This window comes from Styela clava, chromosome 15 (genome assembly GCF_964204865.1).
Source record: "Styela clava chromosome 15, kaStyClav1.hap1.2, whole genome shotgun sequence".
Classification (NCBI taxonomy): Eukaryota; Metazoa; Chordata; class Ascidiacea; order Stolidobranchia; family Styelidae; genus Styela; species Styela clava.
The window spans coordinates 7,610,481-7,630,493 of NC_135264.1; the positions used below are offsets into that span (position 1 = coordinate 7,610,481).

General features: G+C 47.0%; 63 non-coding genes and 37 pseudogenes across 63 annotated transcripts; all 100 read right to left on the minus strand.

The window, feature by feature from the left end:
* Positions 1-16: 16 nt before the first annotated feature.
* On the minus strand, positions 17-135 carry LOC144417202 (5S ribosomal RNA). Its single transcript, XR_013473095.1, has one exon. It is a non-coding gene; the product is annotated as a 5S ribosomal RNA (ribosomal RNA).
* An 81-nt stretch (positions 136-216) lies between these two features.
* Positions 217-335, minus strand: LOC144412771 (5S ribosomal RNA). The gene has a single exon (XR_013469110.1). It is a non-coding gene; the product is annotated as a 5S ribosomal RNA (ribosomal RNA).
* An 81-nt stretch (positions 336-416) lies between these two features.
* On the minus strand, positions 417-535 carry LOC144412782 (5S ribosomal RNA). Its single transcript, XR_013469111.1, has one exon. It is a non-coding gene; the product is annotated as a 5S ribosomal RNA (ribosomal RNA).
* An 81-nt stretch (positions 536-616) lies between these two features.
* LOC144416517 (5S ribosomal RNA) lies at positions 617-735 on the minus strand. The gene has a single exon (XR_013472410.1). It is a non-coding gene; the product is annotated as a 5S ribosomal RNA (ribosomal RNA).
* An 81-nt stretch (positions 736-816) lies between these two features.
* Positions 817-935, minus strand: LOC144416891 (5S ribosomal RNA). Its single transcript, XR_013472784.1, has one exon. It is a non-coding gene; the product is annotated as a 5S ribosomal RNA (ribosomal RNA).
* Positions 936-1,016: 81 nt separating this feature from the next.
* On the minus strand, positions 1,017-1,135 carry LOC144412793 (5S ribosomal RNA). Its single transcript, XR_013469112.1, has one exon. It is a non-coding gene; the product is annotated as a 5S ribosomal RNA (ribosomal RNA).
* Positions 1,136-1,216: 81 nt separating this feature from the next.
* On the minus strand, positions 1,217-1,335 carry LOC144418370 (5S ribosomal RNA; annotated as a pseudogene).
* Positions 1,336-1,416: 81 nt separating this feature from the next.
* LOC144412995 (5S ribosomal RNA) lies at positions 1,417-1,525 on the minus strand (annotated as a pseudogene).
* An 81-nt stretch (positions 1,526-1,606) lies between these two features.
* Positions 1,607-1,725, minus strand: LOC144414431 (5S ribosomal RNA). The gene has a single exon (XR_013470321.1). It is a non-coding gene; the product is annotated as a 5S ribosomal RNA (ribosomal RNA).
* Positions 1,726-1,806: 81 nt separating this feature from the next.
* On the minus strand, positions 1,807-1,925 carry LOC144417857 (5S ribosomal RNA; annotated as a pseudogene).
* Positions 1,926-2,006: 81 nt separating this feature from the next.
* On the minus strand, positions 2,007-2,125 carry LOC144412804 (5S ribosomal RNA). The gene has a single exon (XR_013469113.1). It is a non-coding gene; the product is annotated as a 5S ribosomal RNA (ribosomal RNA).
* An 81-nt stretch (positions 2,126-2,206) lies between these two features.
* On the minus strand, positions 2,207-2,325 carry LOC144418045 (5S ribosomal RNA; annotated as a pseudogene).
* Positions 2,326-2,406: 81 nt separating this feature from the next.
* Positions 2,407-2,515, minus strand: LOC144412234 (5S ribosomal RNA; annotated as a pseudogene).
* Positions 2,516-2,596: 81 nt separating this feature from the next.
* On the minus strand, positions 2,597-2,715 carry LOC144415980 (5S ribosomal RNA). Its single transcript, XR_013471874.1, has one exon. It is a non-coding gene; the product is annotated as a 5S ribosomal RNA (ribosomal RNA).
* Positions 2,716-2,796: 81 nt separating this feature from the next.
* LOC144412145 (5S ribosomal RNA) lies at positions 2,797-2,915 on the minus strand (annotated as a pseudogene).
* Positions 2,916-2,995: 80 nt separating this feature from the next.
* LOC144414442 (5S ribosomal RNA) lies at positions 2,996-3,114 on the minus strand. Its single transcript, XR_013470332.1, has one exon. It is a non-coding gene; the product is annotated as a 5S ribosomal RNA (ribosomal RNA).
* An 81-nt stretch (positions 3,115-3,195) lies between these two features.
* Positions 3,196-3,314, minus strand: LOC144416164 (5S ribosomal RNA). The gene has a single exon (XR_013472058.1). It is a non-coding gene; the product is annotated as a 5S ribosomal RNA (ribosomal RNA).
* Positions 3,315-3,395: 81 nt separating this feature from the next.
* On the minus strand, positions 3,396-3,514 carry LOC144416990 (5S ribosomal RNA). The gene has a single exon (XR_013472882.1). It is a non-coding gene; the product is annotated as a 5S ribosomal RNA (ribosomal RNA).
* Positions 3,515-3,595: 81 nt separating this feature from the next.
* On the minus strand, positions 3,596-3,714 carry LOC144416551 (5S ribosomal RNA). The gene has a single exon (XR_013472444.1). It is a non-coding gene; the product is annotated as a 5S ribosomal RNA (ribosomal RNA).
* Positions 3,715-3,795: 81 nt separating this feature from the next.
* On the minus strand, positions 3,796-3,914 carry LOC144412641 (5S ribosomal RNA; annotated as a pseudogene).
* An 81-nt stretch (positions 3,915-3,995) lies between these two features.
* On the minus strand, positions 3,996-4,104 carry LOC144412714 (5S ribosomal RNA; annotated as a pseudogene).
* An 81-nt stretch (positions 4,105-4,185) lies between these two features.
* Positions 4,186-4,304, minus strand: LOC144414838 (5S ribosomal RNA). The gene has a single exon (XR_013470728.1). It is a non-coding gene; the product is annotated as a 5S ribosomal RNA (ribosomal RNA).
* Positions 4,305-4,385: 81 nt separating this feature from the next.
* On the minus strand, positions 4,386-4,504 carry LOC144412912 (5S ribosomal RNA; annotated as a pseudogene).
* Positions 4,505-4,585: 81 nt separating this feature from the next.
* Positions 4,586-4,704, minus strand: LOC144414783 (5S ribosomal RNA). Its single transcript, XR_013470674.1, has one exon. It is a non-coding gene; the product is annotated as a 5S ribosomal RNA (ribosomal RNA).
* An 81-nt stretch (positions 4,705-4,785) lies between these two features.
* On the minus strand, positions 4,786-4,904 carry LOC144412815 (5S ribosomal RNA). Its single transcript, XR_013469114.1, has one exon. It is a non-coding gene; the product is annotated as a 5S ribosomal RNA (ribosomal RNA).
* Positions 4,905-4,985: 81 nt separating this feature from the next.
* LOC144412826 (5S ribosomal RNA) lies at positions 4,986-5,104 on the minus strand. Its single transcript, XR_013469115.1, has one exon. It is a non-coding gene; the product is annotated as a 5S ribosomal RNA (ribosomal RNA).
* Positions 5,105-5,185: 81 nt separating this feature from the next.
* LOC144412837 (5S ribosomal RNA) lies at positions 5,186-5,304 on the minus strand. The gene has a single exon (XR_013469116.1). It is a non-coding gene; the product is annotated as a 5S ribosomal RNA (ribosomal RNA).
* Positions 5,305-5,385: 81 nt separating this feature from the next.
* LOC144412848 (5S ribosomal RNA) lies at positions 5,386-5,504 on the minus strand. The gene has a single exon (XR_013469117.1). It is a non-coding gene; the product is annotated as a 5S ribosomal RNA (ribosomal RNA).
* Positions 5,505-5,585: 81 nt separating this feature from the next.
* Positions 5,586-5,704, minus strand: LOC144412859 (5S ribosomal RNA). The gene has a single exon (XR_013469118.1). It is a non-coding gene; the product is annotated as a 5S ribosomal RNA (ribosomal RNA).
* Positions 5,705-5,785: 81 nt separating this feature from the next.
* LOC144418371 (5S ribosomal RNA) lies at positions 5,786-5,904 on the minus strand (annotated as a pseudogene).
* An 81-nt stretch (positions 5,905-5,985) lies between these two features.
* Positions 5,986-6,094, minus strand: LOC144412963 (5S ribosomal RNA; annotated as a pseudogene).
* Positions 6,095-6,175: 81 nt separating this feature from the next.
* LOC144414453 (5S ribosomal RNA) lies at positions 6,176-6,294 on the minus strand. Its single transcript, XR_013470343.1, has one exon. It is a non-coding gene; the product is annotated as a 5S ribosomal RNA (ribosomal RNA).
* Positions 6,295-6,375: 81 nt separating this feature from the next.
* Positions 6,376-6,494, minus strand: LOC144412137 (5S ribosomal RNA; annotated as a pseudogene).
* Positions 6,495-6,575: 81 nt separating this feature from the next.
* Positions 6,576-6,694, minus strand: LOC144412871 (5S ribosomal RNA). The gene has a single exon (XR_013469120.1). It is a non-coding gene; the product is annotated as a 5S ribosomal RNA (ribosomal RNA).
* An 81-nt stretch (positions 6,695-6,775) lies between these two features.
* On the minus strand, positions 6,776-6,894 carry LOC144412882 (5S ribosomal RNA). Its single transcript, XR_013469121.1, has one exon. It is a non-coding gene; the product is annotated as a 5S ribosomal RNA (ribosomal RNA).
* Positions 6,895-6,975: 81 nt separating this feature from the next.
* On the minus strand, positions 6,976-7,084 carry LOC144412199 (5S ribosomal RNA; annotated as a pseudogene).
* An 81-nt stretch (positions 7,085-7,165) lies between these two features.
* Positions 7,166-7,284, minus strand: LOC144415981 (5S ribosomal RNA). The gene has a single exon (XR_013471875.1). It is a non-coding gene; the product is annotated as a 5S ribosomal RNA (ribosomal RNA).
* Positions 7,285-7,365: 81 nt separating this feature from the next.
* On the minus strand, positions 7,366-7,484 carry LOC144412720 (5S ribosomal RNA; annotated as a pseudogene).
* An 80-nt stretch (positions 7,485-7,564) lies between these two features.
* On the minus strand, positions 7,565-7,684 carry LOC144417718 (5S ribosomal RNA; annotated as a pseudogene).
* Positions 7,685-7,765: 81 nt separating this feature from the next.
* Positions 7,766-7,884, minus strand: LOC144416230 (5S ribosomal RNA). The gene has a single exon (XR_013472124.1). It is a non-coding gene; the product is annotated as a 5S ribosomal RNA (ribosomal RNA).
* An 81-nt stretch (positions 7,885-7,965) lies between these two features.
* Positions 7,966-8,084, minus strand: LOC144412893 (5S ribosomal RNA). The gene has a single exon (XR_013469122.1). It is a non-coding gene; the product is annotated as a 5S ribosomal RNA (ribosomal RNA).
* An 81-nt stretch (positions 8,085-8,165) lies between these two features.
* LOC144416583 (5S ribosomal RNA) lies at positions 8,166-8,284 on the minus strand. Its single transcript, XR_013472476.1, has one exon. It is a non-coding gene; the product is annotated as a 5S ribosomal RNA (ribosomal RNA).
* Positions 8,285-8,365: 81 nt separating this feature from the next.
* LOC144418262 (5S ribosomal RNA) lies at positions 8,366-8,484 on the minus strand (annotated as a pseudogene).
* Positions 8,485-8,565: 81 nt separating this feature from the next.
* On the minus strand, positions 8,566-8,684 carry LOC144412904 (5S ribosomal RNA). Its single transcript, XR_013469123.1, has one exon. It is a non-coding gene; the product is annotated as a 5S ribosomal RNA (ribosomal RNA).
* Positions 8,685-8,765: 81 nt separating this feature from the next.
* On the minus strand, positions 8,766-8,884 carry LOC144412915 (5S ribosomal RNA). The gene has a single exon (XR_013469124.1). It is a non-coding gene; the product is annotated as a 5S ribosomal RNA (ribosomal RNA).
* Positions 8,885-8,965: 81 nt separating this feature from the next.
* Positions 8,966-9,084, minus strand: LOC144418046 (5S ribosomal RNA; annotated as a pseudogene).
* An 81-nt stretch (positions 9,085-9,165) lies between these two features.
* Positions 9,166-9,274, minus strand: LOC144412235 (5S ribosomal RNA; annotated as a pseudogene).
* Positions 9,275-9,355: 81 nt separating this feature from the next.
* LOC144415982 (5S ribosomal RNA) lies at positions 9,356-9,474 on the minus strand. Its single transcript, XR_013471876.1, has one exon. It is a non-coding gene; the product is annotated as a 5S ribosomal RNA (ribosomal RNA).
* Positions 9,475-9,555: 81 nt separating this feature from the next.
* LOC144412146 (5S ribosomal RNA) lies at positions 9,556-9,674 on the minus strand (annotated as a pseudogene).
* An 80-nt stretch (positions 9,675-9,754) lies between these two features.
* LOC144414465 (5S ribosomal RNA) lies at positions 9,755-9,873 on the minus strand. The gene has a single exon (XR_013470355.1). It is a non-coding gene; the product is annotated as a 5S ribosomal RNA (ribosomal RNA).
* Positions 9,874-9,954: 81 nt separating this feature from the next.
* LOC144416165 (5S ribosomal RNA) lies at positions 9,955-10,073 on the minus strand. Its single transcript, XR_013472059.1, has one exon. It is a non-coding gene; the product is annotated as a 5S ribosomal RNA (ribosomal RNA).
* An 81-nt stretch (positions 10,074-10,154) lies between these two features.
* Positions 10,155-10,273, minus strand: LOC144412926 (5S ribosomal RNA). Its single transcript, XR_013469125.1, has one exon. It is a non-coding gene; the product is annotated as a 5S ribosomal RNA (ribosomal RNA).
* Positions 10,274-10,354: 81 nt separating this feature from the next.
* Positions 10,355-10,473, minus strand: LOC144416553 (5S ribosomal RNA). The gene has a single exon (XR_013472446.1). It is a non-coding gene; the product is annotated as a 5S ribosomal RNA (ribosomal RNA).
* Positions 10,474-10,554: 81 nt separating this feature from the next.
* LOC144412643 (5S ribosomal RNA) lies at positions 10,555-10,673 on the minus strand (annotated as a pseudogene).
* An 81-nt stretch (positions 10,674-10,754) lies between these two features.
* Positions 10,755-10,863, minus strand: LOC144412716 (5S ribosomal RNA; annotated as a pseudogene).
* An 81-nt stretch (positions 10,864-10,944) lies between these two features.
* Positions 10,945-11,063, minus strand: LOC144414839 (5S ribosomal RNA). Its single transcript, XR_013470729.1, has one exon. It is a non-coding gene; the product is annotated as a 5S ribosomal RNA (ribosomal RNA).
* An 81-nt stretch (positions 11,064-11,144) lies between these two features.
* On the minus strand, positions 11,145-11,263 carry LOC144412913 (5S ribosomal RNA; annotated as a pseudogene).
* An 81-nt stretch (positions 11,264-11,344) lies between these two features.
* Positions 11,345-11,463, minus strand: LOC144414784 (5S ribosomal RNA). Its single transcript, XR_013470675.1, has one exon. It is a non-coding gene; the product is annotated as a 5S ribosomal RNA (ribosomal RNA).
* Positions 11,464-11,544: 81 nt separating this feature from the next.
* LOC144412937 (5S ribosomal RNA) lies at positions 11,545-11,663 on the minus strand. The gene has a single exon (XR_013469126.1). It is a non-coding gene; the product is annotated as a 5S ribosomal RNA (ribosomal RNA).
* Positions 11,664-11,744: 81 nt separating this feature from the next.
* LOC144412948 (5S ribosomal RNA) lies at positions 11,745-11,863 on the minus strand. The gene has a single exon (XR_013469127.1). It is a non-coding gene; the product is annotated as a 5S ribosomal RNA (ribosomal RNA).
* An 81-nt stretch (positions 11,864-11,944) lies between these two features.
* On the minus strand, positions 11,945-12,063 carry LOC144412959 (5S ribosomal RNA). The gene has a single exon (XR_013469128.1). It is a non-coding gene; the product is annotated as a 5S ribosomal RNA (ribosomal RNA).
* Positions 12,064-12,144: 81 nt separating this feature from the next.
* Positions 12,145-12,263, minus strand: LOC144412970 (5S ribosomal RNA). The gene has a single exon (XR_013469129.1). It is a non-coding gene; the product is annotated as a 5S ribosomal RNA (ribosomal RNA).
* An 81-nt stretch (positions 12,264-12,344) lies between these two features.
* On the minus strand, positions 12,345-12,463 carry LOC144412982 (5S ribosomal RNA). Its single transcript, XR_013469131.1, has one exon. It is a non-coding gene; the product is annotated as a 5S ribosomal RNA (ribosomal RNA).
* An 81-nt stretch (positions 12,464-12,544) lies between these two features.
* LOC144418373 (5S ribosomal RNA) lies at positions 12,545-12,663 on the minus strand (annotated as a pseudogene).
* Positions 12,664-12,744: 81 nt separating this feature from the next.
* Positions 12,745-12,853, minus strand: LOC144412964 (5S ribosomal RNA; annotated as a pseudogene).
* Positions 12,854-12,934: 81 nt separating this feature from the next.
* Positions 12,935-13,053, minus strand: LOC144414476 (5S ribosomal RNA). The gene has a single exon (XR_013470366.1). It is a non-coding gene; the product is annotated as a 5S ribosomal RNA (ribosomal RNA).
* Positions 13,054-13,134: 81 nt separating this feature from the next.
* On the minus strand, positions 13,135-13,253 carry LOC144412138 (5S ribosomal RNA; annotated as a pseudogene).
* Positions 13,254-13,334: 81 nt separating this feature from the next.
* On the minus strand, positions 13,335-13,453 carry LOC144412993 (5S ribosomal RNA). The gene has a single exon (XR_013469132.1). It is a non-coding gene; the product is annotated as a 5S ribosomal RNA (ribosomal RNA).
* An 81-nt stretch (positions 13,454-13,534) lies between these two features.
* Positions 13,535-13,653, minus strand: LOC144414819 (5S ribosomal RNA). The gene has a single exon (XR_013470709.1). It is a non-coding gene; the product is annotated as a 5S ribosomal RNA (ribosomal RNA).
* Positions 13,654-13,734: 81 nt separating this feature from the next.
* Positions 13,735-13,843, minus strand: LOC144412336 (5S ribosomal RNA; annotated as a pseudogene).
* Positions 13,844-13,924: 81 nt separating this feature from the next.
* On the minus strand, positions 13,925-14,043 carry LOC144415983 (5S ribosomal RNA). Its single transcript, XR_013471877.1, has one exon. It is a non-coding gene; the product is annotated as a 5S ribosomal RNA (ribosomal RNA).
* An 81-nt stretch (positions 14,044-14,124) lies between these two features.
* On the minus strand, positions 14,125-14,243 carry LOC144412721 (5S ribosomal RNA; annotated as a pseudogene).
* Positions 14,244-14,323: 80 nt separating this feature from the next.
* LOC144416231 (5S ribosomal RNA) lies at positions 14,324-14,442 on the minus strand. The gene has a single exon (XR_013472125.1). It is a non-coding gene; the product is annotated as a 5S ribosomal RNA (ribosomal RNA).
* Positions 14,443-14,523: 81 nt separating this feature from the next.
* On the minus strand, positions 14,524-14,642 carry LOC144413004 (5S ribosomal RNA). The gene has a single exon (XR_013469133.1). It is a non-coding gene; the product is annotated as a 5S ribosomal RNA (ribosomal RNA).
* An 81-nt stretch (positions 14,643-14,723) lies between these two features.
* On the minus strand, positions 14,724-14,842 carry LOC144413015 (5S ribosomal RNA). Its single transcript, XR_013469134.1, has one exon. It is a non-coding gene; the product is annotated as a 5S ribosomal RNA (ribosomal RNA).
* An 81-nt stretch (positions 14,843-14,923) lies between these two features.
* Positions 14,924-15,042, minus strand: LOC144418263 (5S ribosomal RNA; annotated as a pseudogene).
* An 81-nt stretch (positions 15,043-15,123) lies between these two features.
* On the minus strand, positions 15,124-15,242 carry LOC144413026 (5S ribosomal RNA). Its single transcript, XR_013469135.1, has one exon. It is a non-coding gene; the product is annotated as a 5S ribosomal RNA (ribosomal RNA).
* Positions 15,243-15,494: 252 nt separating this feature from the next.
* Positions 15,495-15,613, minus strand: LOC144415727 (5S ribosomal RNA). The gene has a single exon (XR_013471620.1). It is a non-coding gene; the product is annotated as a 5S ribosomal RNA (ribosomal RNA).
* An 81-nt stretch (positions 15,614-15,694) lies between these two features.
* On the minus strand, positions 15,695-15,813 carry LOC144412644 (5S ribosomal RNA; annotated as a pseudogene).
* Positions 15,814-15,894: 81 nt separating this feature from the next.
* Positions 15,895-16,013, minus strand: LOC144416924 (5S ribosomal RNA). The gene has a single exon (XR_013472816.1). It is a non-coding gene; the product is annotated as a 5S ribosomal RNA (ribosomal RNA).
* Positions 16,014-16,094: 81 nt separating this feature from the next.
* On the minus strand, positions 16,095-16,213 carry LOC144415728 (5S ribosomal RNA). The gene has a single exon (XR_013471621.1). It is a non-coding gene; the product is annotated as a 5S ribosomal RNA (ribosomal RNA).
* Positions 16,214-16,294: 81 nt separating this feature from the next.
* LOC144412645 (5S ribosomal RNA) lies at positions 16,295-16,413 on the minus strand (annotated as a pseudogene).
* An 81-nt stretch (positions 16,414-16,494) lies between these two features.
* On the minus strand, positions 16,495-16,603 carry LOC144413097 (5S ribosomal RNA; annotated as a pseudogene).
* An 81-nt stretch (positions 16,604-16,684) lies between these two features.
* LOC144416999 (5S ribosomal RNA) lies at positions 16,685-16,803 on the minus strand. Its single transcript, XR_013472891.1, has one exon. It is a non-coding gene; the product is annotated as a 5S ribosomal RNA (ribosomal RNA).
* Positions 16,804-16,884: 81 nt separating this feature from the next.
* On the minus strand, positions 16,885-17,003 carry LOC144417688 (5S ribosomal RNA; annotated as a pseudogene).
* Positions 17,004-17,084: 81 nt separating this feature from the next.
* LOC144415730 (5S ribosomal RNA) lies at positions 17,085-17,203 on the minus strand. The gene has a single exon (XR_013471623.1). It is a non-coding gene; the product is annotated as a 5S ribosomal RNA (ribosomal RNA).
* Positions 17,204-17,284: 81 nt separating this feature from the next.
* On the minus strand, positions 17,285-17,403 carry LOC144413037 (5S ribosomal RNA). The gene has a single exon (XR_013469136.1). It is a non-coding gene; the product is annotated as a 5S ribosomal RNA (ribosomal RNA).
* An 81-nt stretch (positions 17,404-17,484) lies between these two features.
* On the minus strand, positions 17,485-17,603 carry LOC144416925 (5S ribosomal RNA). The gene has a single exon (XR_013472817.1). It is a non-coding gene; the product is annotated as a 5S ribosomal RNA (ribosomal RNA).
* Positions 17,604-17,684: 81 nt separating this feature from the next.
* Positions 17,685-17,803, minus strand: LOC144415731 (5S ribosomal RNA). The gene has a single exon (XR_013471624.1). It is a non-coding gene; the product is annotated as a 5S ribosomal RNA (ribosomal RNA).
* Positions 17,804-17,884: 81 nt separating this feature from the next.
* Positions 17,885-18,003, minus strand: LOC144413048 (5S ribosomal RNA). The gene has a single exon (XR_013469137.1). It is a non-coding gene; the product is annotated as a 5S ribosomal RNA (ribosomal RNA).
* Positions 18,004-18,084: 81 nt separating this feature from the next.
* Positions 18,085-18,203, minus strand: LOC144414820 (5S ribosomal RNA). The gene has a single exon (XR_013470710.1). It is a non-coding gene; the product is annotated as a 5S ribosomal RNA (ribosomal RNA).
* Positions 18,204-18,284: 81 nt separating this feature from the next.
* On the minus strand, positions 18,285-18,393 carry LOC144412337 (5S ribosomal RNA; annotated as a pseudogene).
* An 81-nt stretch (positions 18,394-18,474) lies between these two features.
* LOC144415985 (5S ribosomal RNA) lies at positions 18,475-18,593 on the minus strand. The gene has a single exon (XR_013471879.1). It is a non-coding gene; the product is annotated as a 5S ribosomal RNA (ribosomal RNA).
* An 81-nt stretch (positions 18,594-18,674) lies between these two features.
* Positions 18,675-18,793, minus strand: LOC144412722 (5S ribosomal RNA; annotated as a pseudogene).
* Positions 18,794-18,873: 80 nt separating this feature from the next.
* On the minus strand, positions 18,874-18,993 carry LOC144417719 (5S ribosomal RNA; annotated as a pseudogene).
* Positions 18,994-19,074: 81 nt separating this feature from the next.
* Positions 19,075-19,193, minus strand: LOC144417504 (5S ribosomal RNA; annotated as a pseudogene).
* An 80-nt stretch (positions 19,194-19,273) lies between these two features.
* LOC144416677 (5S ribosomal RNA) lies at positions 19,274-19,392 on the minus strand. The gene has a single exon (XR_013472570.1). It is a non-coding gene; the product is annotated as a 5S ribosomal RNA (ribosomal RNA).
* An 81-nt stretch (positions 19,393-19,473) lies between these two features.
* Positions 19,474-19,592, minus strand: LOC144413059 (5S ribosomal RNA). Its single transcript, XR_013469138.1, has one exon. It is a non-coding gene; the product is annotated as a 5S ribosomal RNA (ribosomal RNA).
* Positions 19,593-19,673: 81 nt separating this feature from the next.
* On the minus strand, positions 19,674-19,792 carry LOC144413070 (5S ribosomal RNA). Its single transcript, XR_013469139.1, has one exon. It is a non-coding gene; the product is annotated as a 5S ribosomal RNA (ribosomal RNA).
* Positions 19,793-19,873: 81 nt separating this feature from the next.
* LOC144418264 (5S ribosomal RNA) lies at positions 19,874-19,992 on the minus strand (annotated as a pseudogene).
* Positions 19,993-20,013: the final 21 nt, after the last annotated feature.

The window sequence follows — 20,013 nt, forward strand, 5'->3', positions numbered from 1 at the left end:
TGAAACGGCGACAAAAAGCCTACGACAATCGGTATTCCCAGCCGGTCACCCATGCAAGTACTAACCGAGCCCGACATTGCTTAACTTCCGAGATCGAACGAGATCGGGTGCATTCAAGGTGGTATGGTTGTAGGCGATAAAGTAGTAGTCTATTCGGCTATTTGTATTTCGCAGTTGTTGGAAAACAGAGCAAAATCGAATGAAACGGCGACGAAAAGCCTACGACACTCGGTATTCCCAGCCGGTCACCCATGCAAGTACTAACCGAGCCCGACATTGCTTAACTTCCGAGATCGAACGAGATCGGGTGCATTCAACGTGGTATGGTTGTAGGCGATAAAGTAGTAGTCTATTCGGCTATTTGTATTTCGCAGTTGTTGGAAAACAGAGCAAAATCGAATGAAACGGCGACAAAAAGCCTACGACACTCGGTATTCCCAGCCGGTCACCCATGCAAGTACTAACCGAGCCCGACATTGCTTAACTTCCGAGATCGAACGAGATCGGGTGCATTCAACGTGGTATGGTTGTAGGCGAGAAAGTAGTAGTCTATTCGGCTATTTGTATTTCGCAGTTGTTGGAAAACAGAGCAAAATCGAATGAAACGGCGACGAAAAGCCTACGACACTCGGTATTCCCAGCCGGTCACCCATGCAAGTACTAACCGAGCCCGACATTGCTTAACTTCGGAGATCGAACGAGATCGGGTGCATTCAACGTGGTATGGTTGTAGGCGATAAAGTAGTAGTCTATTCGGCTATTTGTATTTTGCAGTTGTTGGAAAACAGAGCAAAATCGAATGAAGCGGCGACGAAAAGCCTACGACACTCGGTATTCCCAGCCGGTCACCCATGCAAGTACTAACCGAGCCCGACATTGCTTACCTTCCGAGATCGAACGAGATCGGGTGCATTCGACGTGGTATGGTTGTAGGCGATAAAGTAGTAGTCTATTCGGCTATTTGTATTTCGCAGTTGTTGGAAAACAGAGCAAAATCGAATGAAACGGCGACGAAAAGCCTACGACACTCGGTATTCCCAGCCGGTCACCCATGCAAGTACTAACCGAGCCCGACATTGCTTAACTTCCGAGATCGAACGAGATCGGGTGCATTCAACGTGGTATGGTTGTAGGCGATAAAGTAGTAGTCTATTCGGCTATTTGTATTTCGCAGTTGTTGGAAAACAGAGCAAAATCGAATGGAACGGCGACGAAAAGCCTACGACACTAGGTATTCCCAGCCGGTCACCCATGCAAGTACTAACCGAGCCTGACATTGCTTAACTTCCGAGATCGAACGATAACGGGTGCATTCAACGTGGTATGGTTGTAGGCAATAAAGTAGTAGTCTATTCGGCTATTTGTATTTCGCAGTTGTTGGAAAACAGAGCAAAATCGAATGAAACGGCGACAAAATGCCTACGACACTCGGTATTCCCAGCCGGTCACCCATGCAAGTACTAACCGAGCACGACATTGCTTAACTTCCGAGATCGAGTGCATTCAACGTGGTATGGTTGTAGGCGATAAAGTAGTAGTCTATTCGGCTATTTGTATTTCGCAGTTGTTGGAAAACAGAGCAAAATCGAATGAAACGGCGGCGAAAAGCCTACGACACTCGGTATTCCCAGCAGGTCACCCATGCAAGTACTAACCGAGCCCGACATTGCTTAACTTCCGAGATCGAACGAGATCGGGTGCATTCAACGTGGTATGGTTGTAGGCGATAAAGTAGTAGTCTATTCGGCTATTTGTATTTCGCAGTTGTTGGAAAACAGAGCAAAATCGAATGAAACGGCGACGAAAAGCCTACGACACTCGGTATTCCCAGCCGGTCACCCATGCAAGTACTAACCGAGCCCGACATTGCTTAACTTCCGAGATCGAACGATAACGGGTGCATTCAACGTGGTATGGTTGTAGGCGATAAAGTAGTAGTGTATTCGGCTATTTGTATTTCGCAGTTGTTGGAAAACAGAGCAAAATCGAGTGAAACGGCGACAAAAAGCCTACGACACTCGGTATTCCCAGCCGGTCACCCATGCAAGTACTAACCGAGCCCGACATTGCTTAACTTCCGAGATCGAACGAGATCGGGTGCATTCAACGTGGTATGGTTGTAGGCGATAAAGTAGTAGTCTATTCGGCTATTTGTATTTTGCAGTTGTTGGAAAACAGAGCAAAATCGAAGGAAACGGCGACGAAAAGCCTACGACACTCGGTATTCCCAGCCGGTCACCCATGCAAGTGCTAATTGAGCCCGACATTGCTTAACTTCCGAGATCGAACGAGATCGGGTGCATTCAACGTGGTATGATTGTAGGCGATAAAGTAGTAGTCTATTCGGCTATTTGTATTTCGCAGTTGTTGGAAAACAGAGCAAAATCGAATGAAACGGCGACAAAAAGCCTACGACACTCGGTATTCCCAGCCGGTCACCCATGCAAGTACTAACCGAGCCCGACATTGCTTAACTTTCGAGATCGAGTGCATTCAACGTGGTATGGTTGTAGGCGATAAAGTAGTAGTCTATTCGGCTATTTGTATTTCGCAGTTGTTGGAAAACAGAGCAAAATCGAATGAAACGGCGGCGAAAAGCCTACGACATTCGGTATTCCCAGCAGGTCACCCATGCAAGTACTAACCGAGCCCGACATTGCTTAACTTCCGAGATCGAACGAGATCGGGTGCATTCAACGTGGTATGGTTGTAGGCGATAAAGTAGTAGTCTATTCGGCTATTTGTATTTCGCAGTTGTTGGAAAACAGAGCAAAATCGAATGAAACGGCGACGAAAAGCCTACGACACTCGGTATTCCCAGCCGGTCACCCATGCAAGTACTAACCGAGCCCGACATTGCTTAACTTCCGAGATCGAACTATAACGGGTGCATTCAACGTGGTATGGTTGTAGGCGATAAAGTAGTAGTGTATTCGGCTATTTGTATTTCGCAGTTGTTGAAAACAGAGCAAAATCGAGTGAAACGGCGACAAAAAGCCTACGACACTCGGTATTCCCAGCAGGTCACCCATGCAAGTACTAACCGAGCCCGACATTGCTTAACTTCCGAGATCGAACGAGATCGGGTGCATTCAACGTGGTATGGTTGTAGGCGATAAAGTAGTAATCTATTCGGCTATTTGTATTTCGCAGTTGTTGGAAAACAGAGCAAAATCGAATGAAACGGCGACGAAAAGCCTACGACACTCGGTATTCCCAGCCGGTCACCCATGCAAGTACTAACCGAGCCCGACATTGCTTAACTTCCGAGATCGAACCAGATCGGGTGCATTCAACGTGGTATGGTTGTAGGCGATAAAGTAGTAGTCTATTCGGCTATTTGTATTTCGCAGTTGTTGGAAAACAGAGCAAAATCGAATGAAACGGCGACAAAAAGCCTACGACACTCGGTATTCCCAGCCGGTCACCCATGCAAGTACTAACCGAGCCCGATATTGCTTAACTTCCGAGATCGAACGAGATCGGGTGCATTCAACGTGATATGGTTGTAGGCGATAAAGTAGTAGTCTATTCGGCTATTTGTATTTCGCAGTTGTTGGAAAACAGAGCAAAATCGAATGAAACGGCGACGAAAAGCCTAAGACACTCGGTATTCCCAGCCGGTCACCCATGCAAGTACTAACCGAGCCCGACATTGCTTAACTTCCGAGATCGAACGAGATCGGGTGCATTCAACGTGGTATGGTTGTAGGCGATAAAGTAGTAGTCTATTCGGCTATTTGTATTTCGCAGTTGTTGGAAAACAGAGCAAAATCGAATGAAACGGCGACGAAAAGCCTGCGACACTCGGTATTCCCAGCCGGTCACCCATGCAAGTACTAACCGAGCCTGACATTGCTTAACTTCCGAGATCGAACGATAACGGGTGCATTCAACGTGGTATGGTTGTAGGCGATAAAGTAGTAGTCTATTCGGCTATTTGTATTTCGCAGTTGTTGGAAAACAGAGCAAAATCGAATGAAACGGCGACAAGAAGCCTACGACACTCGGTATTCCCAGCCGGTCACCCATGCAAGTACTAACCGAGCCCGACAATGCTTAACTTCCGAGATCGAGTGCATTCAACGTGGTATGGTTGTAGGCGATAAAGTAGTAGTCTATTCGGCTATTTGTATTTCGCAGTTGTTGGAAAACAGAGCAAAATCGAATGAAACGGCGACGAAAAGCCTACGACACTCGGTATTCCCAGCAGGTCACCCATGCAAGTACTAACCGAGCCCGACATTGCTTAACTTCCGAGATCGAACGAGATCGGGTGCATTCAACGTGGTTTGGTTGTAGGCGATAAAGTAGTAGTCTATTCGGCTATTTGTATTTCGCAGTTGTTGGAAAACAGAGCAAAATCGAATGAAACGGCGACGAAAAGCCTACGACACTCGGTATTCCCAGCCGGTCACTAATGCAAGTACTAACCGAGCCCGACATTGCTTAACTTCCGAGATCGAACGATAACGGGTGCATTCAACGTGGTATGGTTGTAGGCGATAAAGTAGTAGTGTATTCGGCTATTTGTATTTCGCAGTTGTTGGAAAACAGAGCAAAATCGAATGAAACGGCGACAAAAAGCCTACGACACTCGGTATTCCCAGCCGGTCACCCATGCAAGTACTAACCGAGCCCGACATTGCTTAACTTCCGAGATCGAACGAGATCGGGTGCATTCAAGGTGGTATGGTTGTAGGCGATAAAGTAGTAGTCTATTCGGCTATTTGTATTTCGCAGTTGTTGGAAAACAGAGCAAAATCGAATGAAACGGCGGCGAAAAGCCTACGACACTCGGTATTCCCAGCCGGTCACCCATGCAAGTACTAACCGAGCCCGACATTGCTTAACTTCCGAGATCGAACGAGATCGGGTGCATTCAACGTGGTATGGTTGTAGGCGATAAAGTAGTAGTCTATTCGGCTATTTGTATTTTGCAGTTGTTCGAAAACAGAGCAAAATCGAATGAAACGGCGACAAAAAGCCTACGACACTCGGTATTCCCAGCCGGTCACCCATGCAAGTACTAACCGAGCCCGACATTGCTTAACTTCCGAGATCGAACGAGATCGGGTGCATTCAACGTGGTATGGTTGTAGGCGAGAAAGTAGTAGTCTATTCGGCTATTTGTATTTCGCAGTTGTTGGAAAACAGAGCAAAATCGAATGAAACGGCGACGAAAAGCCTACGACACTCGGTATTCCCAGCCGGTCACCCATGCAAGTACTAACCGAGCCCGACATTGCTTAACTTCCGAGATCGAACGAGATCGGGTGCATTCAACGTGGTATGGTTGTAGGCGATAAAGTAGTAGTCTATTCGGCTATTTGTATTTCGCAGTTGTTGGAAAACAGAGCAAAATCGAATGAAACGGCGACAAAAAGCCTACGACACTCGGTATTCCCAGCCGGTCACCCATGCAAGTACTAACCGAGCCCGACATTGCTTAACTTCCGAGATCGAACGAGATCGGGTGCATTCAACGTGGTATGGTTGTAGGCGATAAAGTAGTAGTCTATTCGGCTATTTGTATTTCGCAGTTGTTGGAAAACAGAGCAAAATCGAATGAAACGGCGACGAAAAGCCTACGACACTCGGTATTCCCAGCCGGTCACCCATGCAAGTACTAACCGAGCCCGACATTGCTTAACTTCCGAGATCGAACGAGATCGGGTGCATTCAACGTGGTATGGTTGTAGGCGATAAAGTAGTAGTCTATTCGGCTATTTGTATTTCGCAGTTGTTGGAAAACAGAGCAAAATCGAATGAAACGGCGACGAAAAGCCTACGACACTAGGTATTCCCAGCCGGTCACCCATGCAAGTACTAACCGAGCCTGACATTGCTTAACTTCCGAGATCGAACGATAACGGGTGCATTCAACGTGGTATGGTTGTAGGCAATAAAGTAGTAGTCTATTCGGCTATTTGTATTTCGCAGTTGTTGGAAAACAGAGCAAAATCGAATGAAACGGCGACAAAAAGCCTACGACACTCGGTATTCCCAGCCGGTCACCCATGCAAGTACTAACCGAGCACGACATTGCTTAACTTCCGAGATCGAGTGCATTCAACGTGGTATGGTTGTAGGCGATAAAGTAGTAGTCTATTCGGCTATTTGTATTTTGCAGTTGTTGGAAAACAGAGCAAAATCGAATGAAACGGCGGCGAAAAGCCTACGACACTCGGTATTCCCAGCAGGTCACCCATGCAAGTACTAACCGAGCCCGACATTGCTTAACTTCCGAGATCGAACGAGATCGGGTGCATTCAACGTGGTATGGTTGTAGGCGATAAAGTAGTAGTCTATTCGGCTATTTGTATTTCGCAGTTGTTGGAAAACAGAGCAAAATCGAATGAAACGGCGACGAAAAGCCTACGACACTCGGTATTCCCAGCCGGTCACCCATGCAAGTACTAACCGAGCCCGACATTGCTTAACTTCCGAGATCGAACGATAACCGGTGCATTCAACGTGGTATGGTTGTAGGCGATAAAGTAGTAGTGTATTCGGCTATTTGTATTTCGCAGTTGTTGGAAAACAGAGCAAAATCGAGTGAAACGGCGACAAAAAGCCTACGACACTCGGTATTCCCAGCCGGTCACCCATGCAAGTACTAACCGAGCCCGACATTGCTTAACTTCCGAGATCGAACGAGATCGGGTGCATTCAACGTGGTATGGTTGTAGGCGATAAAGTAGTAGTCTATTCGGCTATTTGTATTTCGCAGTTGTTGGAAAACAGAGCAAAATCGAATGAAACGGCGACGAAAAGCCTACGACACTCGGTATTCCCAGCCGGTCACCCATGCAAGTACTAACCGAGCCCGACATTGCTTAACTTCCGAGATCGAACGAGATCGGGTGCATTCAACGTGGTATGGTTGTAGGCGATAAAGTAGTAGTCTATTCGGCTATTTGTATTTCGCAGTTGTTGGAAAACAGAGCAAAATCGAATGGAACGGCGACGAAAAGCCTACGACACTAGGTATTCCCAGCCGGTCACCCATGCAAGTACTAACCGAGCCCGACATTGCTTAACTTCCGAGATCGAGTGCATTCAACGTGGTATGGTTGTAGGCGATAAAGTAGTAGTCTATTCGGCTATTTGTATTTCGCAGTTGTTGGAAAACAGAGCAAAATCGAATGAAACGGCGGCGAAAAGCCTACGACATTCGGTATTCCCAGCAGGTCACCCATGCAAGTACTAACCGAGCCCGACATTGCTTAACTTCCGAGATCGAACGAGATCGGGTGCATTCAACGTGGTATGGTTGTAGGCGATAAAGTAGTAGTCTATTCGGCTATTTGTATTTCGCAGTTGTTGGAAAACAGAGCAAAATCGAATGAAACGGCGACGAAAAGCCTACGACACTCGGTATTCCCAGCCGGTCACCCATGCAAGTACTAACCGAGCCCGACATTGCTTAACTTCCAAGATCGAACTATAACGGGTGCATTCAACGTGGTATGGTAGTAGGCGATAAAGTAGTAGTGTATTCGGCTATTTGTATTTCGCAGTTGTTGAAAACAGAGCAAAATCGAGTGAAACGGCGACAAAAAGCCTACGACACTCGGTATTCCCAGCCGGTCACCCATGCAAGTACTAACCGAGACCGACATTGCTTTAACTTCCGAGATCGAACGAGATCGGGTGCATTCAACGTGGTATGGTTGTAGGCGATAAAGTAGTAATCTATTCGGCTATTTGTATTTCGCAGTTGTTGGAAAACAGAGCAAAATCGAATGAAACGGCGACGAAAAGCCTACGACACTCGGTATTCCCAGCCGGTCACCCATGCAAGTACTAACCGAGCCCGACATTGCTCAACTTCCGAGATCGAACGAGATCGGGTGCATTCAACGTGGTATGGTTGTAGGCGATAAAGTAGTAGTCTATTCGGCTATTTGTATTTCGCAGTTGTTGGAAAACAGAGCAAAATCGAATGAAACGGCGACAAAAAGCCTACGACACTCGGTATTCCCAGCCGGTCACCCATGCAAGTACTAACCGAGCCCGACATTGCTTAACTTCCGAGATCGAACGAGATCGGGTGCATTCAACGTGGTATGGTTGTAGGCGATAAAGTAGTAGTCTATTCGGCTATTTGTATTTCGCAGTTGTTGGAAAACAGAGCAAAATCGAATGAAACGGCGACGAAAAGCCTACGACACTCGGTATTCCCAGCCGGTCACCCATGCAAGTACTAACCGAGCCCGACATTGCTTAACTTCCGAGATCGAACGAGATCGGGTGCATTCAACGTGGTATGGTTTTAGGCCATAAAGTAGTAGTCTATTCGGCTATTTGTATTTCGCAGTTGTTGGAAAACAGAGCAAAATCGAATGAAACGGCGACGAAAAGCCTGCGACACTCGGTATTCCCAGCCGGTCACCCATGCAAGTACTAACCGAGCCTGACATTGCTTAACTTCCGGGATCGAACGAGATCGGGTGCATTCAACGTGGTATGGTTGTAGGCGATAAAGTAGTAGTCTATTCGGCTATTTGTATTTCGCAGTTGTTGGAAAACAGAGCAAAATCGAATGAAACGGCGACGAAAAGCCTACGACACTCGGTATTCCCAGCCGGTCACCCATGCAAGTACTAACCGAGCCCGACATTGCTTAACTTCCGAGATCGAACGAGATCGGGTGCATTCAACGTGGTATGGTTGTAGGCGATAAAGTAGTAGTGTATTCGGCTATTTGTATTTCGCAGTTGTTGGAAAACAGAGCAAAATCGAGTGAAACGGCGACAAAAAGCCTACGACACTCGGTATTCCCAGCCGGTCACCCATGCAAGTACTAACCGAGCCCGACATTGCTTAACTTCCGAGATCGAACGAGATCGGGTGCATTCAACGTGGTATGGTTGTAGGCGATAAAGTAGTAGTGTATTCGGCTATTTGTATTTTGCAGTTGTTGGAAAACAGAGCAAAATCGAAGGAAACGGCGACGAAAAGCCTACGACACTCGGTATTCCCAGCCGGTCACCCATGCAAGTGCTAATTGAGCCCGACATTGCTTAACTTCCGAGATCGAACGAGATCGGGTGCATTCAACGTGGTATGATTGTAGGCGATAAAGTAGTAGTCTATTCGGCTATTTGTATTTCGCAGTTGTTGGAAAACAGAGCAAAATCGAATGAAACGGCGACAAAAAGCCTACGACACTCGGTATTCCCAGCCGGTCACCCATGCAAGTACTAACCGAGCCCGACATTGCTTAACTTTCGAGATCGAGTGCATTCAACGTGGTATGGTTGTAGGCGATAAAGTAGTAGTCTATTCGGCTATTTGTATTTCGCAGTTGTTGGAAAACAGAGCAAAATCGAATGAAACGGCGGCGAAAAGCCTACGACATTCGGTATTCCCAGCAGGTCACCCATGCAAGTACTAACCGAGCCCGACATTGCTTAACTTCCGAGATCGAACGAGATCGGGTGCATTCAACGTGGTATGGTTGTAGGCGATAAAGTAGTAGTCTATTCGGCTATTTGTATTTCGCAGTTGTTGGAAAACAGAGCAAAATCGAATGAAACGGCGACGAAAAGCCTACGACACTCGGTATTCCCAGCCGGTCACCCATGCAAGTACTAACCGAGCCCGACATTGCTTAACTTCCGAGATCGAACTATAACGGGTGCATTCAACGTGGTATGGTTGTAGGCGATAAAGTAGTAGTGTATTCGGCTATTTGTATTTCGCAGTTGTTGAAAACAGAGCAAAATCGAGTGAAACGGCGACAAAAAGCCTACGACACTCGGTATTCCCAGCAGGTCACCCATGCAAGTACTAACCGAGCCCGACATTGCTTAACTTCCGAGATCGAACGAGATCGGGTGCATTCAACGTGGTATGGTTGTAGGCGATAAAGTAGTAATCTATTCGGCTATTTGTATTTCGCAGTTGTTGGAAAACAGAGCAAAATCGAATGAAACGGCGACGAAAAGCCTACGACACTCGGTATTCCCAGCCGGTCACCCATGCAAGTACTAACCGAGCCCGACATTGCTTAACTTCCGAGATCGAACCAGATCGGGTGCATTCAACGTGGTATGGTTGTAGGCGATAAAGTAGTAGTCTATTCGGCTATTTGTATTTCGCAGTTGTTGGAAAACAGAGCAAAATCGAATGAAACGGCGACAAAAAGCCTACGACACTCGGTATTCCCAGCCGGTCACCCATGCAAGTACTAACCGAGCCCGACATTGCTTAACTTCCGAGATCGAACGAGATCGGGTGCATTCAACGTGGTATGGTTGTAGGCGATAAAGTAGTAGTCTATTCGGCTATTTGTATTTCGCAGTTGTTGGAAAACAGAGCAAAATCGAATGAAACGGCGACGAAAAGCCTAAGACACTCGGTATTCCCAGCCGGTCACCCATGCAAGTACTAACCGAGCCCGACATTGCTTAACTTCCGAGATCGAACGAGATCGGGTGCATTCAACGTGGTATGGTTGTAGGCGATAAAGTAGTAGTCTATTCGGCTATTTGTATTTCGCAGTTGTTGGAAAACAGAGCAAAATCGAATGAAACGGCGACGAAAAGCCTGCGACACTCGGTATTCCCAGCCGGTCACCCATGCAAGTACTAACCGAGCCTGACATTGCTTAACTTCCGAGATCGAACGATAACGGGTGCATTCAACGTGGTATGGTTGTAGGCGATAAAGTAGTAGTCTATTCGGCTATTTGTATTTCGCAGTTGTTGGAAAACAGAGCAAAATCGAATGAAACGGCGACAAGAAGCCTACGACACTCGGTATTCCCAGCCGGTCACCCATGCAAGTACTAACCGAGCCCGACAATGCTTAACTTCCGAGATCGAGTGCATTCAACGTGGTATGGTTGTAGGCGATAAAGTAGTAGTCTATTCGGCTATTTGTATTTCGCAGTTGTTGGAAAACAGAGCAAAATCGAATGAAACGGCGACGAAAAGCCTACGACACTCGGTATTCCCAGCAGGTCACCCATGCAAGTACTAACCGAGCCCGACATTGCTTAACTTCCGAGATCGAACGAGATCGGGTGCATTCAACGTGGTTTGGTTGTAGGCGATAAAGTAGTAGTCTATTCGGCTATTTGTATTTCGCAGTTGTTGGAAAACAGAGCAAAATCGAATGAAACGGCGACGAAAAGCCTACGACACTCGGTATTCCCAGCCGGTCACTAATGCAAGTACTAACCGAGCCCGACATTGCTTAACTTCCGAGATCGAACGATAACGGGTGCATTCAACGTGGTATGGTTGTAGGCGATAAAGTAGTAGTGTATTCGGCTATTTGTATTTCGCAGTTGTTGGAAAACAGAGCAAAATCGAATGAAACGGCGACAAAAAGCCTACGACACTCGGTATTCCCAGCCGGTCACCCATGCAAGTACTAACCGAGCCCGACATTGCTTAACTTCCGAGATCGAACGAGATCGGGTGCATTCAAGGTGGTATGGTTGTAGGCGATAAAGTAGTAGTCTATTCGGCTATTTGTATTTCGCAGTTGTTGGAAAACAGAGCAAAATCGAATGAAACGGCGGCGAAAAGCCTACGACACTCGGTATTCCCAGCCGGTCACCCATGCAAGTACTAACCGAGCCCGACATTGCTTAACTTCCGAGATCGAACGAGATCGGGTGCATTCAACGTGGTATGGTTGTAGGCGATAAAGTAGTAGTCTATTCGGCTATTTGTATTTTGCAGTTGTTCGAAAACAGAGCAAAATCGAATGAAACGGCGACAAAAAGCCTACGACACTCGGTATTCCCAGCCGGTCACCCATGCAAGTACTAACCGAGCCCGACATTGCTTAACTTCCGAGATCGAACGAGATCGGGTGCATTCAACGTGGTATGGTTGTAGGCGAGAAAGTAGTAGTCTATTCGGCTATTTGTATTTCGCAGTTGTTGGAAAACAGAGCAAAATCGAATGAAACGGCGACGAAAAGCCTACGACACTCGGTATTCCCAGCCGGTCACCCATGCAAGTACTAACCGAGCCCGACATTGCTTAACTTCCGAGATCGAACGAGATCGGGTGCATTCAACGTGGTATGGTTGTAGGCGATAAAGTAGTAGTCTATTCGGCTATTTGTATTTCGCAGTTGTTGGAAAACAGAGCAAAATCGAATGAAACGGCGACAAAAAGCCTACGACACTCGGTATTCCCAGCCGGTCACCCATGCAAGTACTAACCGAGCCCGACATTGCTTAACTTCCGAGATCGAACGAGATCGGGTGCATTCAACGTGGTATGGTTGTAGGCGATAAAGTAGTAGTCTATTCGGCTATTTGTATTTCGCAGTTGTTGGAAAACAGAGCAAAATCGAATGAAACGGCGACGAAAAGCCTACGACACTCGGTATTCCCAGCCGGTCACCCATGCAAGTACTAACCGAGCCCGACATTGCTTAACTTCCGAGATCGAACGAGATCGGGTGCATTCAACGTGGTATGGTTGTAGGCGATAAAGTAGTAGTCTATTCGGCTATTTGTATTTCGCAGTTGTTGGAAAACAGAGCAAAATCGAATGAAACGGCGACGAAAAGCCTACGACACTAGGTATTCCCAGCCGGTCACCCATGCAAGTACTAACCGAGCCTGACATTGCTTAACTTCCGAGATCGAACGATAACGGGTGCATTCAACGTGGTATGGTTGTAGGCAATAAAGTAGTAGTCTATTCGGCTATTTGTATTTCGCAGTTGTTGGAAAACAGAGCAAAATCGAATGAAACGGCGACAAAAAGCCTACGACACTCGGTATTCCCAGCCGGTCACCCATGCAAGTACTAACCGAGCACGACATTGCTTAACTTCCGAGATCGAGTGCATTCAACGTGGTATGGTTGTAGGCGATAAAGTAGTAGTCTATTCGGCTATTTGTATTTTGCAGTTGTTGGAAAACAGAGCAAAATCGAATGAAACGGCGGCGAAAAGCCTACGACACTCGGTATTCCCAGCAGGTCACCCATGCAAGTACTAACCGAGCCCGACATTGCTTAACTTCCGAGATCGAACGAGATCGGGTGCATTCAACGTGGTATGGTTGTAGGCGATAAAGTAGTAGTCTATTCGGCTATTTGTATTTCGCAGTTGTTGGAAAACAGAGCAAAATCGAATGAAACGGCGACGAAAAGCCTACGACACTCGGTATTCCCAGCCGGTCACCCATGCAAGTACTAACCGAGCCCGACATTGCTTAACTTCCGAGATCGAACGATAACCGGTGCATTCAACGTGGTATGGTTGTAGGCGATAAAGTAGTAGTGTATTCGGCTATTTGTATTTCGCAGTTGTTGGAAAACAGAGCAAAATCGAGTGAAACGGCGACAAAAAGCCTACGACACTCGGTATTCCCAGCCGGTCACCCATGCAAGTACTAACCGAGCCCGACATTGCTTAACTTCCGAGATCGAACGAGATCGGGTGCATTCAACGTGGTATGGTTGTAGGCGATAAAGTAGTAGTCTATTCGGCTATTTGTATTTCGCAGTTGTTGGAAAACAGAGCAAAATCGAAGGAAACGGCGACGAAAAGCCTACGACACTCGGTATTCCCAGCCGGTCACCCATGCAAGTACTAATCGAGCCCGACATTGCTTAACTTCCGAGATCGAACGAGATCGGGTGCATTCAACGTGGTATGATTGTAGGCGATAAAGTAGTAGTCTATTCGGCTATTTGTATTTCGCAGTTGTTGGAAAACAGAGCAAAATCGAATGAAACGGCGACAAAAAGCCTACGACACTCGGTATTCCCAGCCGGTCACCCATGCAAGTACTAACCGAGCCCGACATTGCTTAACTTCCGAGATCGAGTGCATTCAACGTGGTATGGTTGTAGGCGATAAAGTAGTAGTCTATTCGGCTATTTGTATTTCGCAGTTGTTGGAAAACAGAGCAAAATCGAATGAAACGGCGGCGAAAAGCCTACGACATTCGGTATTCCCAGCAGGTCACCCATGCAAGTACTAACCGAGCCCGACATTGCTTAACTTCCGAGATCGAACGAGATCGGGTGCATTCAACGTGGTATGGTTGTAGGCGATAAAGTAGTAGTCTATTCGGCTATTTGTATTTCGCAGTTGTTGGAAAACAGAGCAAAATCGAATGAAACGGCGACGAAAAGCCTACGACACTCGGTATTCCCAGCCGGTCACCCATGCAAGTACTAACCGAGCCCGACATTGCTTAACTTCCAAGATCGAACTATAACGGGTGCATTCAACGTGGTATGGTAGTAGGCGATAAAGTAGTAGTGTATTCGGCTATTTGTATTTCGCAGTTGTTGAAAACAGAGCAAAATCGAATGAAACGGCGACGAAAAGCCTACGACACTCGGTATTCCCAGCCGGTCACCCATGCAAGTACTAACCGAGCCCGACATTGCTCAACTTCCGAGATCGAACGAGATCGGGTGCATTCAACGTGGTATGGTTGTAGGCGATAAAGTAGTAGTCTATTCGGCTATTTGTATTTCGCAGTTGTTGGAAAACAGAGCAAAATCGAATGAAACGGCGACAAAAAGCCTACGACACTCGGTATTCCCAGCCGGTCACCCATGCAAGTACTAACCGAGCCCGACATTGCTTAACTTCCGAGATCGAACGAGATCGGGTGCATTCAACGTGGTATGGTTGTAGGCGATAAAGTAGTAGTCTATTCGGCTATTTGTATTTCGCAGTTGTTGGAAAACAGAGCAAAATCGAATGAAACGGCGACGAAAAGCCTACGACACTCGGTATTCCCAGCCGGTCACCCATGCAAGTACTAACCGAGCCCGACATTGCTTAACTTCCGAGATCGAACGAGATCGGGTGCATTCAACGTGGTATGGTTGTAGGCCATAAAGTAGTAGTCTATTCGGCTATTTGTATTTCGCAGTTGTTGGAAAACAGAGCAAAATCGAATGAAACGGCGACGAAAAGCCTGCGACACTCGGTATTCCCAGCCGGTCACCCATGCAAGTACTAACCGAGCCTGACATTGCTTAACTTCCGGGATCGAACGAGATCGGGTGCATTCAACGTGGTATGGTTGTAGGCGATAAAGTAGTAGTCTATTCGGCTATTTGTATTTCGCAGTTGTTGGAAAACAGAGCAAAATCGAATGAAACGGCGACGAAAAGCCTACGACACTCGGTATTCCCAGCCGGTCACCCATGCAAGTACTAACCGAGCCCGACATTGCTTAACTTCCGAGATCGAACGAGATCGGGTGCATTCAACGTGGTATGGTTGTAGGCGATAAAGTAGTAGTCTATTCGGCTATTTGTATTTCGCAGTTGTTGGAAAACAGAGCAAAATCGAATGAAACGGCGACCCGGTTACCCATGCAAGTACTAACCGAGCCCGACATTGCTTAACTTCCGAGATCGAACGAGATCGGGTGCATTCAACGTGGTATGGTTGTAGGCGATAAAGTAGTAGTCTATTCGGCTATTTGTATTTCGCAGTTGTTGGAAAACAGAGCAAAATTGAATGAAACGGCGACGAAAAGCCTACGACACACGGTATTCCCAGCCGGTCACCCACGCAAGTACTAACCGAGCCCGACATTGCTTAACTTCCGAGATCGAACGAGATCGGGTGCATTCAACGTGGTATGGTTGTAGGCGATAAAGTAGTAGTCTATTCGGCTATTTGTATTTCGCAGTTGTTGGAAAACAGAGCAAAATCGAATGAAATGGCGACGATAAGCCTGCGACACTCGGTATTCCCAGCCGGTCACCCATGCAAGTACTAACCGAGCCTGACATTGCTTAACTTCCGAGATCGAACGATAACGGGTGCATTCAACGTGGTATGGTTGTAGGCGATAAAGTAGTAGTCTATTCGGCTATTTGTATTTCGCAGTTGTTGGAAAACAGAGCAAAATCGAATGAAACGGCGACAAGAAGCCTACGACACTCGGTATTCCCAGCCTGTCACCCATGCAAGTACTAACCGAGCCCGACATTGCTTAACTTCCGAGATCGAACGAGATCGGGTGCATTCAACGTGGTATGGTTGTAGGCGATAAAGTAGTAGTCTATTCGGCTATTTGTATTTCGCAGTTGTTGGAAAACAGAGCAAAATTGAATGAAACGGCGACGAAAAGCCTACGACACACGGTATTCCCAGCCGGTCACCCACGCAAGTACTAACCGAGCCCGACATTGCTTAACTTCCGAGATCGAACGAGATCGGGTGCATTCAACGTGGTATGGTTGTAGGCGATAAAGTAGTAGTCTATTCGGCTATTTGTATTTCGCAGTTGTTGGAAAACAGAGCAAAATCGAATGAAATGGCGACGATAAGCCTGCGACACTCGGTATTCCCAGCCGGTCACCCATGCAAGTACTAACCGAGCCTGACATTGCTTAACTTCCGAGATCGAACGATAACGGGTGCATTCAACGTGGTATGGTTGTAGGCGATAAAGTAGTAGTCTATTCGGCTATTTGTATTTCGCAGTTGTTGGAAAACAGAGCAAAATCGAATGAAACGGCGACAAGAAGCCTACGACAGTCGGTATTCCCAGCCGGTCACCCATGCAAGTACTAACCGAGCCCGACAATGCTTAACTCCCGAGATCGAGTGCATTCAACGTGGTATGGTTGTAGGCGATAAAGTAGTAGTCTATTCGGCTATTTGTATTTCGCAGTTGTTGGAAAACAGAGCAAAATCGAATGAAACGGCGACGAAAAGCCTACGACACTCGGTATTCCCAGCCGGTCACCCATGCAAGTACTAACCAAGCCCGACATTGCTTAACTTCCGAGATCGAACAAGATCGGGAGCATTCAACGTGGTATAGTTGTAGGCGATAAAGTAGTAGTCTATTCGGCTATTTGTATTTCGCAGTTGTTGGAAAACAGAGCAAAATTGAATGAAACGACGACGAAAAGCTTACGACACTCGGTATTCCCAGCCTGTCACCCATGCAAGTACTAACCGAGCCCGACATTGCTTAACTTCCGAGATCGAACGAGATCGGGTGCATTCAACGTGGTATGGTTGTAGGCGATAAAGTAGTAGTCTATTCGGCTATTTGTATTTCGCAGTTGTTGGAAAACAGAGCAAAATTGAATGAAACGGCGACGGAAAGCCTACGACACACGGTATTCCCAGCCGGTCACCCACGCAAGTACTAACCGAGCCCGACATTGCTTAACTTCCGAGATCGAACGAGATCGGGTGCATTCAACGTGGTATGGTTGTAGGCGATAAAGTAGTAGTCTATTCGGCTATTTGTATTTCGCAGTTGTTGGAAAACAGAGCAAAATCGAATGAAACGGCGACAAAAAGCCTACGACACTCGGTATTCCCAGCCGGTCACCCATGCAAGTACTAACCGAGCCCGACATTGCTTAACTTCCGAGATCGAACGAGATCGGGTGCATTCAACGTGGTATGGTTGTAGGCGATAAAGTAGTAGTCTATTCGGCTATTTGTATTTCGCAGTTGTTGGAAAACAGAGCAAAATCGAAGGAAACGGCGACGAAAAGCCTACGACACTCGGTATTCCCAGCCTGTCACCCATGCAAGTACTAACCGAGCCCGACATTGCTTAACTTCCGAGATCGAACGAGATCGGGTGCATTCAACGTGGTATGGTTGTAGGCGATAAAGTAGTAGTCTATTCGGCTATTTGTATTTCGCAGTTGTTGGAAAACAGAGCAAAATTGAATGAAACGGCGACGGAAAGCCTACGACACACGGTATTCCCAGCCGGTCACCCACGCAAGTACTAACCGAGCCCGACATTGCTTAACTTCCGAGATCGAACGAGATCGGGTGCATTCAACGTGGTATGGTTGTAGGCGATAAAGTAGTAGTCTATTCGGCTATTTGTATTTCGCAGTTGTTGGAAAACAGAGCAAAATCGAATGAAACGGCGACAAAAAGCCTACGACACTCGGTATTCCCAGCCGGTCACCCATGCAAGTACTAACCGAGCCCGACATTGCTTAACTTCCGAGATCGAACGAGATCGGGTGCATTCAACGTGGTATGGTTGTAGGCGATAAAGTAGTAGTCTATTCGGCTATTTGTATTTCGCAGTTGTTGGAAAACAGAGCAAAATCGAAGGAAACGGCGACGAAAAGCCTACGACACTCGGTATTCCCAGCCGGTCACCCATGCAAGTACTAATCGAGCCCGACATTGCTTAACTTCCGAGATCGAACGAGATCGGGTGCATTCAACGTGGTATGATTGTAGGCGATAAAGTAGTAGTCTATTCGGCTATTTGTATTTCGCAGTTGTTGGAAAACAGAGCAAAATCGAATGAAACGGCGACAAAAAGCCTACGACACTCGGTATTCCCAGCCGGTCACCCATGCAAGTACTAACCGAGCCCGACATTGCTTAACTTCCGAGATCGAGTGCATTCAACGTGGTATGGTTGTAGGCGATAAAGTAGTAGTCTATTCGGCTATTTGTATTTCGCAGTTGTTGGAAAACATAGCAAAATCGAATGAAACGGCGGCGAAAAGCCTACGACATTCGGTATTCCCAGCAGGTCACCCATGCAAGTACTAACCGAGCCCGACATTGCTTAACTTCCGAGATCGAACGAGATCGGGTGCATTCAACGTGGTATGGTTGTAGGCGATAAAGTAGTAGTCTATTCGGCTATTTGTATTTCGCAGTTGTTGGAAAACAGAGCAAAATCGAATGAAACGGCGACGAAAAGCCTACGACACTCGGTATTCCCAGCCGGTCACCCATGCAAGTACTAACCGAGCCCGACATTGCTTAACTTCCAAGATCGAACTATAACGGGTGCATTCAACGTGGTATGGTAGTAGGCGATAAAGTAGTAGTGTATTCGGCTATTTGTATTTCGCAGTTGTTGAAAACAGAGCAAAATCGAGTGAAACGGCGACAAAAAGCCTACGACACTCGGTATTCCCAGCCGGTCACCCATGCAAGTACTAACCGAGACCGACATTGCTTTAACTTCCGAGATCGAACGAGATCGGGTGCATTCAACGTGGTATGGTTGTAGGCGATAAAGTAGTAATCTATTCGGCTATTTGTATTTCGCAGTTGTTGGAAAACAGAGCAAAATCGAATGAAACGGCGACGAAAAGCCTACGACACTCGGTATTCCCAGCCGGTCAGCCATGCAAGTACTAACCAAGCCCGACATTGCTTAACTTCCGAGATCGAACAAGATCGGGAGCATTCAACGTGGTATGGTTGTAGGCGATGAATTAGTAGTCTATTCGGCTATTTGTATTTCGCAGTTGTTGGAAACAGAGCAAAATCGAATGAAACGGCGACGAAAAGCCTACGACACTCGGTATTCCCAACCGGTCACCCATGCAAGTACTAACCGAGCCCGACATTGCTCAACTTCCGAGATCGAACGAGATCGGGTGCATTCAACGTGGTATGGTTGTAGGCGATAAAGTAGTAGTCTATTCGGCTATTTGTATTTCGCAGTTGTTGGAAAACAGAGCAAAATCGAATGAAACGGCGACAAAAAGCCTACGACACTCGGTATTCCCAGCCGGTCACCCATGCAAGTACTAACCGAGCCCGACATTGCTTAACTTCCGAGATCGAACGAGATCGGGTGCATTCAACGTGGTATGGTTGTAGGCGATAAAGTAGTAGTCTATTCGGCTATTTGTATTTCGCAGTTGTTGGAAAACAGAGCAAAATCGAATGAAACGGCGACGAAAAGCCTACGACACTCGGTATTCCCAGCCGGTCACCCATGCAAGTACTAACCGAGCCCGACATTGCTTAACTTCCGAGATCGAACGAGATCGGGTGCATTCAACGTGGTATGGTTGTAGGCCATAAAGTAGTAGTCTATTCGGCTATTTGTATTTCGCAGTTGTTGGAAAACAGAGCAAAATCGAATGAAACGGCGACGAAAAGCCTGCGACACTCGGTATTCCCAGCCGGTCACCCATGCAAGTACTAACCGAGCCTGACATTGCTTAACTTCCGGGATCGAACGAGATCGGGTGCATTCAACGTGGTATGGTTGTAGGCGATAAAGTAGTAGTCTATTCG